Source organism: Oryx dammah, unplaced genomic scaffold, assembly GCF_014754425.2.
Source record: "Oryx dammah isolate SB20612 unplaced genomic scaffold, SCBI_Odam_1.1 HiC_scaffold_8, whole genome shotgun sequence".
Taxonomy (NCBI): Eukaryota; Metazoa; Chordata; class Mammalia; order Artiodactyla; family Bovidae; genus Oryx; species Oryx dammah.
Window position 1 is genome coordinate 47282759 of NW_024070192.1, and position 13076 is coordinate 47295834.

Sequence of the window (13076 nt, forward strand, 5' to 3'; positions counted from 1 at the left end):
ATCTGAGTTGGGCCGGGAGATTTCCCCTTCTGTGCCTGCTTATCTGTACTTTCTAAGATACTCTGCACGATAGGGCTAAAAGAAGGAAGCTCACTTAAAGAAAACAAAGAAAACGAAACCGGCGAAGTACCCTTTCTGGTCCCGGTCGCGGTTCTTCCGGGCTCGGCGCCCCAGCCGCCAGCGGCCCTTCCCGCCTGTTAGCGCGGCAGCCAATCAGCTTGTCAGGCAGGGTCCCCCACGCGCCGGGAGCCACCCTGAGCGTTTTGCTCGACTGTCCTTATTTGGCTCATCACAGCCGAAGGGGTATCAGGCTTTCTACCCAGGACTCTCTCCAACTGTACTCACCTTGTTCCAACCGCACCGCTATCCCCTGGACTTAAAGCCCAGTCGCCGCTGGGGACCGGGCAAGAGCCGTCTGTGCACCTAAACGAGGGTGGCGCGAAGATCCGGAGGCAGGTTCGGACACACTCCCCGATCATCTGGGATGGTCGGTCCGGAGCCGGCGCCATTGGCTTCTCTCAAAGGTATACGATTTTCTTGATACTTTTCTTAGGCCCGCTTTTTTATGGTAATTATGGTAGTAGATGTTTCTGCAGCTCAGCCCGTCTAAGACCTGTGATCGGAACCGGAGACCTTGAAACTCTCGGAAGCCGCGTTTTAAAACCGGGAGAGAGAAAGAAAGAGATGAAGGAGAGGGAGGGAAGAAGGGAGGGAGGTAGGAATGCCTAAGGAACCCCCGAGTTAGTGGCGTCTCCTACCATCAGCCGCAGACCGAACCTTCGGAGGATTCCAACCCCAACCTTCAAGCCAGTTGAAAATGAAGGGAACAACATATCCCCTGTCCAGATTCCAGGCTCTCAGGAACTGTGAGTATGGTTATTTTATACAACTGAGTTTGGGGATAATTTGTTATGCACCTTACTAAGGAAAAATAGTATGTGTGTTCTCAGGCTTCTTTTCCCAGTTTTCTAAGGACACCCCAACGTTTGCTATTTTCAGACTTTTTTTTTTCTTTTTTCATTTGTGCTGCAAATATCTGTAGATCAGTTTGGAGACAATGACATCCCTATGAGATTACAGTTTCTGTAATCTGTAATCTATAATCCCCAACTTCCTCTCCCTACACTCTTTAAGACGCTTCCCAGTCCAAGCAAGGGAAGACGTCCAGCCCTGACCTGATACATGATATATCCCATACTTAATTACATTTTCTTCAATGTCTCACAATAAAGTTATATACAATTTTCCTGAAGGATCTCGCACCTTTTGTCAGATAGTCCTATGTCCCTAATTTTTGAGGCAGTTTTAGATAGTATCTTTAAAAAATAATTTGGGGGGACATCCCTGGTGGCACAGTGGCTAAGAATCCGCCTGCCAGTGCAGGGGACAATCCTTGGTCTGGGAAGATCCCACATGCCACAGAGCAACTAAGCCTTTGGGCCACAACTGCGGACACTGCGCTGTAGTCAGGGAGATGCAACTACTGAGCCAGCTTGCCTAGAGCCCCGTGCTCTGCAACTAGAGAAGCCACCACAATGAGAAGACTGTGCATCCAATGAAAAGTAGCCCCCTACTTGCCTCAACTAGAGAAAAACCTGTGTGCAACAACAAAGACCCAGCACAGTCAAAACTAAATTGAAAATTCTTTTTCTGTCTGTTTGATAATATAAGCACAGTTACTTTGCATGCATAGATTTCTACAACCAGCAAATTGACACACTTCCTTATTATTCTAATGATTTTTCTGGATTTTTTAAAAACATAGGTTTCCCTGATGGCTCAGTGGTAAAGAATCTACCTTGCAATGCAATGGACACAAGTTCAGTCCCTGGTCTGGGAAGATCCCACATGCCTCGAAGCAAATAAGGCCACACGCCACAACTCCTGAGCCTGTGTTCCAGAGCCCACGAGCCGCAACTACTGAAGCTCGTGGATTCTGGAGCCTGTGCTTGGCAACAAGAGAAGCCACCGCAACGAGAAGCCCTCGGCACTGCAGTGAAAGAGTGACCCCCACTCACTGCAACTAGAGAAAGTCCATGCAGCAACAAAGACCCAGTACAGCCAAAAAGAAATAAATAAAACAAGTCGATCAGGGAATTCCCTGGCGATCTAGTGGTTAGGACTCAGCAGTTTCATTTATTGCTAAGGCCCAGGTTCAATCCCTAGTTGGGAAACTAAGACCCTGCAAGCCAAGCAACTCAGCTAAAACACCAAAAGAACCCAGAAAACAATAGTCAGTCATATCACCTTCTTTTCAGTACCTATTTTCTATTTTTCCTGCTCAACTGGATTAGCTAGAACCTCTTGGGAAGCAATGAATAAGTGTTGATAGTAGGCACTCTTCCTGTGTTCACTATCTTAAGGGGATATCTCAATAGTTTCTCAGCATGAAAACTATTTGCTGTGTGTTTTCTCATAAACTCCTTTTATCACTTCCCAAAAGTTTGGTCATAGTTCTAATTTGCTAAGAGGCTCTATCATGAATGAATATCCAAAATTTATTATATATAAATTTATTATATATATATCAAGTAATTTTTCTCATTTGATCTTCTAATCTGTCAAGTTACAAACTGATTGATTTTCTAGTGCTAAAATGAACATTAAATTCCTCATTTAGATACAGTGCTGTGTGTCAAAATTATATCTCAGTAAAACTAGAAGAAAAAAATAAATGAATTCCTGATTCAAATCACCTTGGCCATGATGTTTTATCATTTTTAGATATTGTTGGATTTGGTTTGCTAAAATTTTATTTAGAATTTTTTTCCTCTAGGCATTGAGTGATGATGATCTTCAATTTTCCTCTCAGATTTTACTTGTCCAGTTGATTATCAAGATTATGCTAGCCAGTGTTCATAGCAGCAATATGTACAATAGCCAAGAGGTAGAAGCAACCTAAGTATCCCATCGATAGATGGATGGATAAAGAAAATGTGGCATATATATGTATATATATGAATACTACTCACTCATTTTTTTAAAAGGGTGAAATAATGCCATTTACAGCAACACAGATGGACCTAGAGATTATCATGTTAAGTGAAGTAAGTCAGACAGAGAAAGACAAATATATGATCACTTATATGTGGAATCTAAAAAGTTAACACATGTAAACTTGTCTACAAAACAGAAACAGGCTCATAAACATAGAAAGCAATCTTACAGTTTCCAAAGAGGAAATAGGTAGGAGAGGGATAAATTAGGAGTTGGAGATTAATTACACACTTCTATATATAAAGGGGCTTCCCTGATAGCTCAGTTGGTAAAGAATCCGCCTGCAATGCAGGTGACCCCAGTTCGATTCCTGGGTTGGAAAGACCCGCTGGAGAAGGGATAGGCTACCCACTCTAGTATTCTTCGGCTTCCCTTGTGGCTCAGCTGGCAAAGAATCTACCCCCAGTGAGGAAGATCTGGGTTCGATCCCTGGGTTGGGAAGATCCCCTGGAGAAGGGAAAGGCAACCCACTCCAGTATTCTGGCCTAGAGAATTCCATGGACTGTGTAGTCCATAGGGTTGCAAAGAGTCAGACGTGACAGTGACTTTCACTTTCACTTTCGATATCTAAAATAGATAAACAACCTGGACCTACTGTATAAGCACAAGAAACTATATTCAATATATATAATAGAAAAGAATATATATATATATACATATATAAATCTTCAGTATTCTTGCCTGGAGAATCCCCATGGACAGAGGAGCCTGGAGAGCTACAGTCCATGGGGTCGCAAAGAGTCCAAAGAGGAAATGGGTAGGAGAGGGATAAATTAGGAGTTGGGGATTAGTTTCACATTCCTATATATAAAACAGATAAACAACATGACTGAGCGACTAAGCACAGCACAGCATACATGTACATATATAACTGAATCAATTTGCTGAACAGAAGAAACTAGCACAACACTGTAAACCAACTCTACTTCAATTAAAACAAGAAAACAGTAAATCCAGAAAATTTCTAGAATATGCAAAATAAAGGGATTTAAAAACAAGAGTATGCTAGCATCATAAAGTTATTTAGGCAGTGTTTCCTCTTCTGTTCTTGTGGGTAGTTTGTGTAATACTGAAACTCTCTCTTCTTTAAACTTGTATTTTAGAACTTGCTGTGATAGAGTTACTAAGCTTTTCTGGATTTTTCCAATGTATGCATGTGTGTGTGCTAAGTTGCTTCAGTTGTGTCTAGCTCTTTGTTTTTTTTTTTTTTTTTTTTTTGTATCTATTTGTTACCCCAAGAAAAGGGGAACTAGAAAACCATTCCAGATTAAAGGAGATTAAGAAACATAAATATAATGTGTGTTCCTAGACTGTATCCCAGACCAGATTTTTTTTATTTTGCCATAAAATTAAAATAAGGTCTATAGATTAGGTCATAGTAGTGTATCAGTTTTAATTTACTGGTTTTGATTATTGTAATGTGAATGTCCTTATTATTAAGAAATACCCACCAAAGTACTAGTGAAAATGAAAGTGTTAGTCGCTCAGTGTCTGACTTTGTGACCCCATGGACTGTAGCCTGCCAGGCTCCTCTGTCCATGGAATTCTCCAAGCAAGAATACTGGAGTGGGTTGCCATTCCCTTCTCCAAGGGATCTTCCAGACCCAGTGATCAAACTCAGGTCTCCTGATTTGCAGGTGGATTCTTTACTGTTTGAGCCATGAGGGAAGGAGTATGATGTCTGCAACTTACTCTCAAATATTTCGGTTGGGGGTGGTGGTGGGAATGGCAGTAGAAGGAGGATAAGGAGAAAAAAGCCATCAGGATAACCTGTGGTCAAAGGACTCTGGGCACAGTGCTATCTAATATCTAATTTAAAATATTTCCCTCTAACTCTGAGTCTTTACTGTTTTGCTAAAATCGGGGTCTGATATTTCATGGAACTTGGGAAACAGAGGAAGAGATCTTTTTCTTCTTGGGATACAGAGCAGCATGGAAGGGGCAGAGCTTGCAAGAGTTGTTGGGTCAATCAAGGAGGTAACCAGCAGAGGTCTTGACATAGCAGTTCAGAGCAAAAAGTGAGAGGAGAGGACTAGAAGAGATCTGCGGAGCATGGAAGCATTTCTGGCACTCTCAGAAAACTTAATGCAAGGAAACTAGAGAAAAGACAAAATTTTCTGTATTTATACATAATGAGAGCTCAGACAATATCAGATGGGTCTTAAAAATTTCAATGTCACTGATAACTAGAGAACTTATGGTCATTCAGATTGCAAATGGGTGGGGTTTTTCCTGCTAAAAAGAAAAGAAATTGAACAAAACATTTTGAGCCTCCCTCCATTCCTCTTGTGTTGATGATAGAAGAAAGAAAAAGCATGAAAACAGGTGCTGTAGAATTTCTGGTTATATAGATTCTCCAGTGCAGAGAGGCAACTGTATCCTGGTCTTTAGAACTACGTGAAATACACTGTAAATGCAGTTGCTGCCATGAACCACAGAATAGATCAGAAGTATATTTGGGTAAGGCCATTTGCAGCAACATGGATGGACCTAGACAGCATCATACTGAGTGAAATAAACCAGGCAGAGAAGGAGAAATGTCATATGACATCCCTTATATGTGGACTCTAAAAAAAAAAAATGATACAAATGAACTTACTTACAAAACAGAGATTCACAGACTTAGAAAAGGAACTCATGGTTGCCAAGGGAAAGGGATAGTTAAGGACTTTGGGAAGGACATGTACATGCTGCTATATTTAAAATGGATAACCAACAAAGACCTGTTGTATAACACATGGAACTCTGCTCAATGTAATTGAATGGGAGTGGGGTTTGGGGGAGAATGGGTACATGCATATGTGTGGCTGAGTCCCTTCATGGTTCACCCGAAACTATCACAACATTGCCAATCGACTATACCCCAACACAAAATGTTTTAGATGTTAAGAAAATAAAAATAAAATAACTGTATTTAGGGAGGAGATCATTACAGTCTTGTGCATAAGAGAATAAAAGGAAGCTGTAGGAAGGTGGAGTGTTGTGGACGTGGGGATGCACCACCCATGTCCCCTTCCTGCCCAGACTTGGAAGAAGGCAGATGGCATTCCAGCCTCTAAATGTCAGCTCCTTCAGGGCTCACCTCAACTGCAATGAGCTGCCTTGCTTGGAGTCACAGACCACTCCCAGACCCACAGCTCACAACTGACAACTGGAAAAATGTTATAGACAATATCAAACCTCAGCCATTCAGCTCAACGCAGGACAACTCCGCTGGGCACAATTCATTGCACAGCATCCTGCCAGAATGGCTGAGGTTCATGGAGGGCTACATCTCATTCAGCATCTTTCTCTACCCGAATCTACTTCCTCCTGTTCTTTTCAGGGGGTTTGCTCTGTTGTAAACATCTTGCACCTGATAGAGCAGCTCAGCATCTGCTTCCAGAGAACTTCAACCTGCAAGAGAGTGTGAGAGGATACAGCAGAGTCTGCTACATGGTGCAGCAGATGTAAGTTGATATATGAATAAAGACACTTGACTACCTAGGATGAGTAGGAGGGACAAGGAGATGAGAGTAAGGTTGGCATGTGTTTGGGTTCTGAGGTTGGTTCTGATGCTTTTACAGAAACCTCAAATTAACAATGGCTTAAATAATTTAGAAATTTATCTCTCATGAAAGTGAAAATGTTAGTTGCTCAGTCACATCAGACCTTCTTTGTGACCTCACAGGCTGTAGCCCACCAGGCTTTTCTGAGAATGGGATTCTCCAGGCAAGGATACTGGAGTGGGTTGACATTTCCTCCTTCAGGGGATCTTCCCGACCCAGGGATCGAACCCGGGTCTCCCACATTGCAGGCAGATTCTTTACCACTTGAGCCACCAGGGAAGCCCAACAGGAAGGAGGCAGAGCTGGGATTTGAACCCAGGCAGCTGGCCCCTGAGCCCTCGCTCTTATCAGTTTTGCTATACTGCCTCCTATTTCTCATAGAGAAGTGAAAAATGATGTGTTACTCCTCTGTTGTTTGTTGTTGTTCAGTTGCTAAGTCGTGTCTGACTCTTTTGTGACCCCATGGACTGTAGCCCACCAGGTTCTTCTGTCCATGGGATTCTCCAGGCGAGAATGCTGGCATGGGCTGCCATTTCCTTCTTCAGGGGATCTTCCCAATCCAGGGAACAAGCCTGTGTCTCCTGCATTGGCAGGCAGATTCTTTAACACTGAGCCACCAGGGAAGCCCATTATTCCTCTGAGAAGGTCATCAAAGTCCAAGACCCCTTCCATTTTGTTGCTCTGCCTCACTTGACATGCTTCACATACTCATCAATATAGACCAGGTCATGGTGCAGGAAAAAACCCATTCCCAAGCCTCAGTGGCTTACAACAAACATTTTCTCACTTACACTGTAGGTCTGTTGGGGATTCACCTTGGCTCTGCTCCATATTCTTCTCACATGGGGATCAGGCTGCTAGAAAACCCCCTATCTGAGACTCACCACAGCACAGAAGGGATCATGACAATTAAGCAAAATATAAGCAATAACTGTCTTCAGAGATAATACCACACCTGTCTGTGGTTTTTGTCCCAGTCTGAAATACAGTTCAGAAAACTCAAGTTTTAGAGGTAATCAATGAATATAGTAAAATTTTGGGATATAAAATTAACACACAGAAATCCCTTGCACTCCTATATACTAACAATGAGAGAACAGAAAGAGAAATTAAGGAAACAACTCCACTGACCATTGCAACGGAAAGAATAAAATAATTAGGAATAAACCTACCTAAAGAAACAAAAGACCCATATATAGAAAACTATAAAACACTGATGAAAGATTTTCAAAGTGACACAAATAGATGGAGAAATTTCCCATGTTCATGGATTGGAAGAATCAATACAGTGAAAATGAGTATACTACCCAAAGCACTCTGTAGATTCAATGCAATCCCTATCAAGCTACCAATAGCATTTTTCAGAGAACTAGAACAGATAACTTCACAATTTGTATGGGAAAAAAAAAAAAAGCCTCAAATGGACAAAGCAATTTGAGAAAGAAGAATGGAACTGGAGGAATCAACCTGCCTGACTTCAAACTATACTGCAAAGCTACAGTCATCAGGACAATCAGGACAGTATGGTACTGGCACAAAGACAGAAAAATAGATCAATGGAACAAAATAGAAAGCCCATAGATAAATCCACATACCTATGGACACCTTATCTTTGACAAAGGAGGCAAGAATATACAATGGAGAAAAGACAATCTCTTTAACAAGTGGTGCTGGGAAAACTGGTCAACCACTTGTAAAAGAATGAAACTAGAACACTTTCTAACACCATATACAAAAATAAACTCAAAATGGATTAAAGATCTAAATGTAAGACCAGAAACTATAAACTCCTAGAGGAAAACAGGCAAAACACTCTCTGATATAAATAACAGCAGGATCCTCTATGACCCACCTCCCAGACTAATGGAAATAAGAGCAAAAATAAACAAATGGGACCTAATTAAAAGCTTTTGCACAATGAAGGAAACTATAAGCAAGGTGAAAAGACAGCTTTCAGAATGGGAGAAAATAATAGCAAACGAAGTAACTGACAAAGAATTAATCTCAAAAATATATGAGCAGCTCCTGCAGCTCAATTCCAGAAAAATAAACAACCCAATCAAAAAATGGGCCAAAGAACTAAACAGACAGTTCTCCAAAGAAGACATACAGATGGCTAACAAACACATGAAAAGATGCTCAACATCACTCATTATCAGAGAAATGCAAATCAAAACCACAATGAGGTATCATCTCATGCTGGTCAGAATGGCTGCTATCAAAAAGTCTACAAACAATAAATGCTGGAGAGGGTGCAGAGAAAAGGGAACCCTCTTACACTGTTGGTGGGAATGCAAACAGTACAGCAACTATAGAGAATAGTGTGGAGATTCCTTAAAAAACTGGAAATAGAATTGCCATAAGACCCAGCAATCCCCCTGCTGGGCATACACACCGAGGAAACCAGAATTGAAACAGACGCCTGTACCCCAATGATCATCGCAGCACTGTTTATAATAGCCAGGACATGGAAGCAACTTAGATGTCTATCAGCAGATGAATGGATAAGAAAGCTGCGGTACATATACACAATGGAATATTACTCAGCCATTAAAAGAATGCATTTGAAACAGTTCTAATGAGGTGGATGAAACTGGAGCCTATTATACAGAGTGAAGTAAGCCAGAAAGAAAAACACCAATACAGTATATTAACACATATATATGGAATTTAGAAAGATGGTAACAATCACCCTATATGTGAGACAGCAAAAGAGACACAGATGTAAAGAACAGACTTTTGCACTCTGTGGGAGAAGGTGAGGGTGGGATGATTTGAGAAAATAGCACTGAATCATGTATATTATCATATGTGAAACAGATCACCAGTTCAGGTTCAATGCATGAGACAGGGTGCTCAGGGCTGGTGCACTGGGATGACCCTGAGGGATGGGATGGGGAGGGAGGTGGGAGGGGGGCTCAGGATGGGAAACACATGTACACCCATGGCTGATTCATGTCAATGTATGGCAAAAACCACTACAATATTATAAAGTAATTAGACTCCAATTAAAATGAATAAATTTTTTAAAAACTCAAGTTTTTGGTAATACAAGAGCATGTCCAAAAATTATGTATACAGAGGCCAAATAGTTTTAATTTGGTTCTCTGAACCACAGCTACTCCCATTTGACTTTTGAGTGCATTCCCTTCCTCAGTGGCCAAAGCAGATGTACAGTGCATGTCTGAAGGGCCACAAGTCAGGCTGCTCTGGTCAGTAAAATTTAAGTTCACTTTCTGACTTCCTCAATATGTGCAGATTCTTCCATCATTTCTCTTTTTAAATGCAAATCTTTCAATAGAAAGCACTGATGATTAAAATATCCAACCCTCCATGGGGTGTTGGCTCCTAGTCTAGATACAGATTGTATCCCTAGGCCTCCTTTATATTCACCTAGTGTCAGACTTTATTTTTTTTTTTTTTGGCTCCAAAATCACTGCAGATGGTGACTGCAGCCATGAAATTAAAAGACACTTATTCCTTGGAAGAAAAGTTATGACCAACCTAGATAGTGTATTCAAAAGCAGAGACATTACTTTGCCGACTAAGGTCCGTCTAGTCAAGGCTATGGTTTTTCCACTGGTCATGTATGGATGTGAGAGTTGGACTGTGAAGAAGGCTGAGCACCGAAGAATTGATGCTTTTGAAGTGTGGTGTTGGAGAAGACTCTTGAGAGTCCCTTGGACTGCAAGGAGATCCAACCAGTCCATTCTGAAGGAGATCAACCCTGGGATTTCTTTGGAAGGAATGGTGTTAAAGCTGAAACTCCAATACTTTGGCCACCTCATGAGAAGAATTGACTCATTGGAAAAGACTCTGATGCTGGGAGGGATTGGGGGCAGGAGGAGAAGGGGATGACAGAGGATGAGATGGCTGGATGGCATCACGGACTTGATGGACGTGAGTCTGAGTGAACTCCGGGAGTTGGTGATGCACAGGGAGGCCTGGCGTGCTGTGATTCATGGAGTCGCAAAGAGTCGGACACGACTGAGCGACTGAACTGAACTGAACTGAATCATTCATGTTGAGGGAAAACTAATCAGATCTCATGAACAGGCTCAGAGGTTATGTTAATGAGGAAACACTTTATAGGCCATATATTTTATTCAATTGTTACACAAGCGTTATACATATGCTTTAAAAAAATTTTTTTTTTTGCGCGGGGGGCCACACCATGCAGTATGTGGAACTTCCTGATCAGGAATCAGACTCAAGCCCCCTGTAGTAGAAGCACAGAGTTTTAACCACTGGACCATCAGGGGCTTCCCAGGTGGTTTAGCGGGTTAAGAACCCACCTGCCAATGCAGGAGGTGTAAGAGATACAGGTTCGATCCCTGGGTCAGGAAGATCCTCTGGAGGACAACACAGCAATCCACTCCAGTATTCTCACCTTGGGAATCCCAATGGATAGAGGAGTTTCGTGGGCTACAGTCCATAGGGTCGCAAAGAACTGGACATGACTGAGCAATTGACACACACACCATCAAGGAAGCCCCTAAGTGTGCTTTTTCTTTTAAAATTTTATTTATTTTATGTGTATGCTTCTTTATGGCTATTTTTAAAAGAAAAAAATATTTAGACTGCGCTGGGTCTTGGTTGTTGTGTACAGCTTTCTCTGGTTGTGTCGAGCAGGGGCTAATCTCTGTTGCGGAGCGTGGGCTTCTCATTGCGGTGGCTTCTCTTGTTGCGGAGTGTGGGCTTTAGGGCACGTGGGGCTCAGGAGCTGTGGTGCTCGAGCTTAGTTTTCCGCACACCATGTGGGATCGTCCAAACCAGGAATTGAACCTGTGCCCCCTACAGATTCTTAACCACTGGACCCCCAGGGAAGTCCCCCTACATGTGCTTTTAGTCGTAGATTTAAAGCAAACAGTGTCACACTTCATGAGTAGTTTTACTCTGTGACAGTTTCACTAGATAATTTTTTCTCTCCATCCAGAACATCAGGACCAAAGAATGGCTAGCACAATAACTTTCATAAATGCAGAGCTCAGTTAACAGAACTGGAATATTGTTCTTTCTAAAATTACCCTCATTCCACCAAACACAGCCTATCGAAAGTAATTTGTTTGCAAAATAAGCCTGGTCAATTGACCATACTCAGAGTCTCACCACGCAATGCTGCTGCTGCTGCTGAGTTGCTTCAGTCATGTCTGACTCTGTGCAGCCCCATAGACTGCAGCCTACCAGCTTCCTCCATCCATGGGATTTTCCAGGCAAGAGGACTGGAGTGGGTTGCCATTGCCTTCTCCTAACACCACGCAATGAGACTCCTCCAAACTGACTGGGGGAGAACTCCTTGGGAGTCTCAGACAGAATTCCCAAAAGGCCCCTGGAAGCCAGCGAAGCCAGGCCAAAGGCGTGCTCTCAGGCTATACTTGGTGGGTCTCTCAGTCCCCAAAATATTAAGATTCCTACACATGCCTGGAGATAGTCTCTATCACCACCTGAGAAGGCTGCTCAGAACTTAAGGTTCTCTAACTTCTGGAGGGACCAGGTAGAGATGAAAAATGCTTTAATTCTACCCACAGGTGTAGTTTACCAAATGGCTATAAATCATACCCAACTTGAGCAAAAGGGCTTATTCATATCTGAAAAACACAGATCGAAAAGAGTAACATTCCAGACAAAACCCATAAATGTTATAACCATATTTACCAGGTCATTCAGTAACCAGTCTTTCTGTTAACTTTTTATGAAGCCATCAGGTCTTCTATTAGGATTCTTCAAGTTCTCACCCAGTTCAGCAGTATCGCGTGAAAGTCGTTCAGTTGTGCCTGACTGTTTGCAACCCCAGGGACTATAGTCCATGGAATTCTCGAGACCAGATACTGTAGTGGGTAGCCTTTCCCTTCTCCAGATCTTCCCAACCCAGGGACCAAACCCAGGTCTCCCGCATTGCAGGTGGATTCTTTACCAGCTGAGCCACAAGGGAAGCCCAAGAATACTGGAGTGAGTAGCCTATCCCTTCTCCAGCGGATCTTCCCGACCCAGGAATTGAACCAGGGTCTCCGTCATTGCAGGTGGATTATTTACCAACTGAGCTATCAGTTCAGCAGTGTAAGATGAAATTTATCAGAGACCTGTTATGGTCAAGAAGCCCTTCCTACGAATCCTCTTGAAGATGAAGCACTTTAGCTAAAACATCAGAGTACAGCAATAATAAGTGTCAAAAGTCTTTTAAAAAGGCAAAAACACTTGATCACAATGTGATGGATTAAGAAACTTTGTTATAAGAATTATGACTGATTATAATCTTAACCCTTGAGAATCTTAATCTCTAGCAAAAAAAAAAAAAAAAAAAAAAACAAGAACCAAGTAATCATGCACTTCCTGATTGGAAAACTTAATGTTTAGTTTTCCTCTCCTAAGCAAACAAAGGTAAATAAACTTAGACTTACCCAGCAATTAATATTTCAATATTTTATCCTGTTTGAAATGACTCATGAATTCTCTTCTTTCAACTTCATTTTCAAAGTCACCAAAATCTAGGGAGACTATTTCAGATAGACATTCCCCAAACATAATTATTTC

General features: G+C 41.9%; 1 long non-coding RNA gene across 1 annotated transcript; it reads left to right on the plus strand.

The window, feature by feature from the left end:
- Positions 1 to 284: 284 nt before the first annotated feature.
- Positions 285 to 1800, plus strand: LOC120866370. Its single transcript, XR_005721644.1, has 3 exons — positions 285 to 524; positions 765 to 866; positions 1766 to 1800. It is a non-coding gene; the product is annotated as an uncharacterized LOC120866370 (long non-coding RNA).
- Positions 1801 to 13076: the final 11276 nt, after the last annotated feature.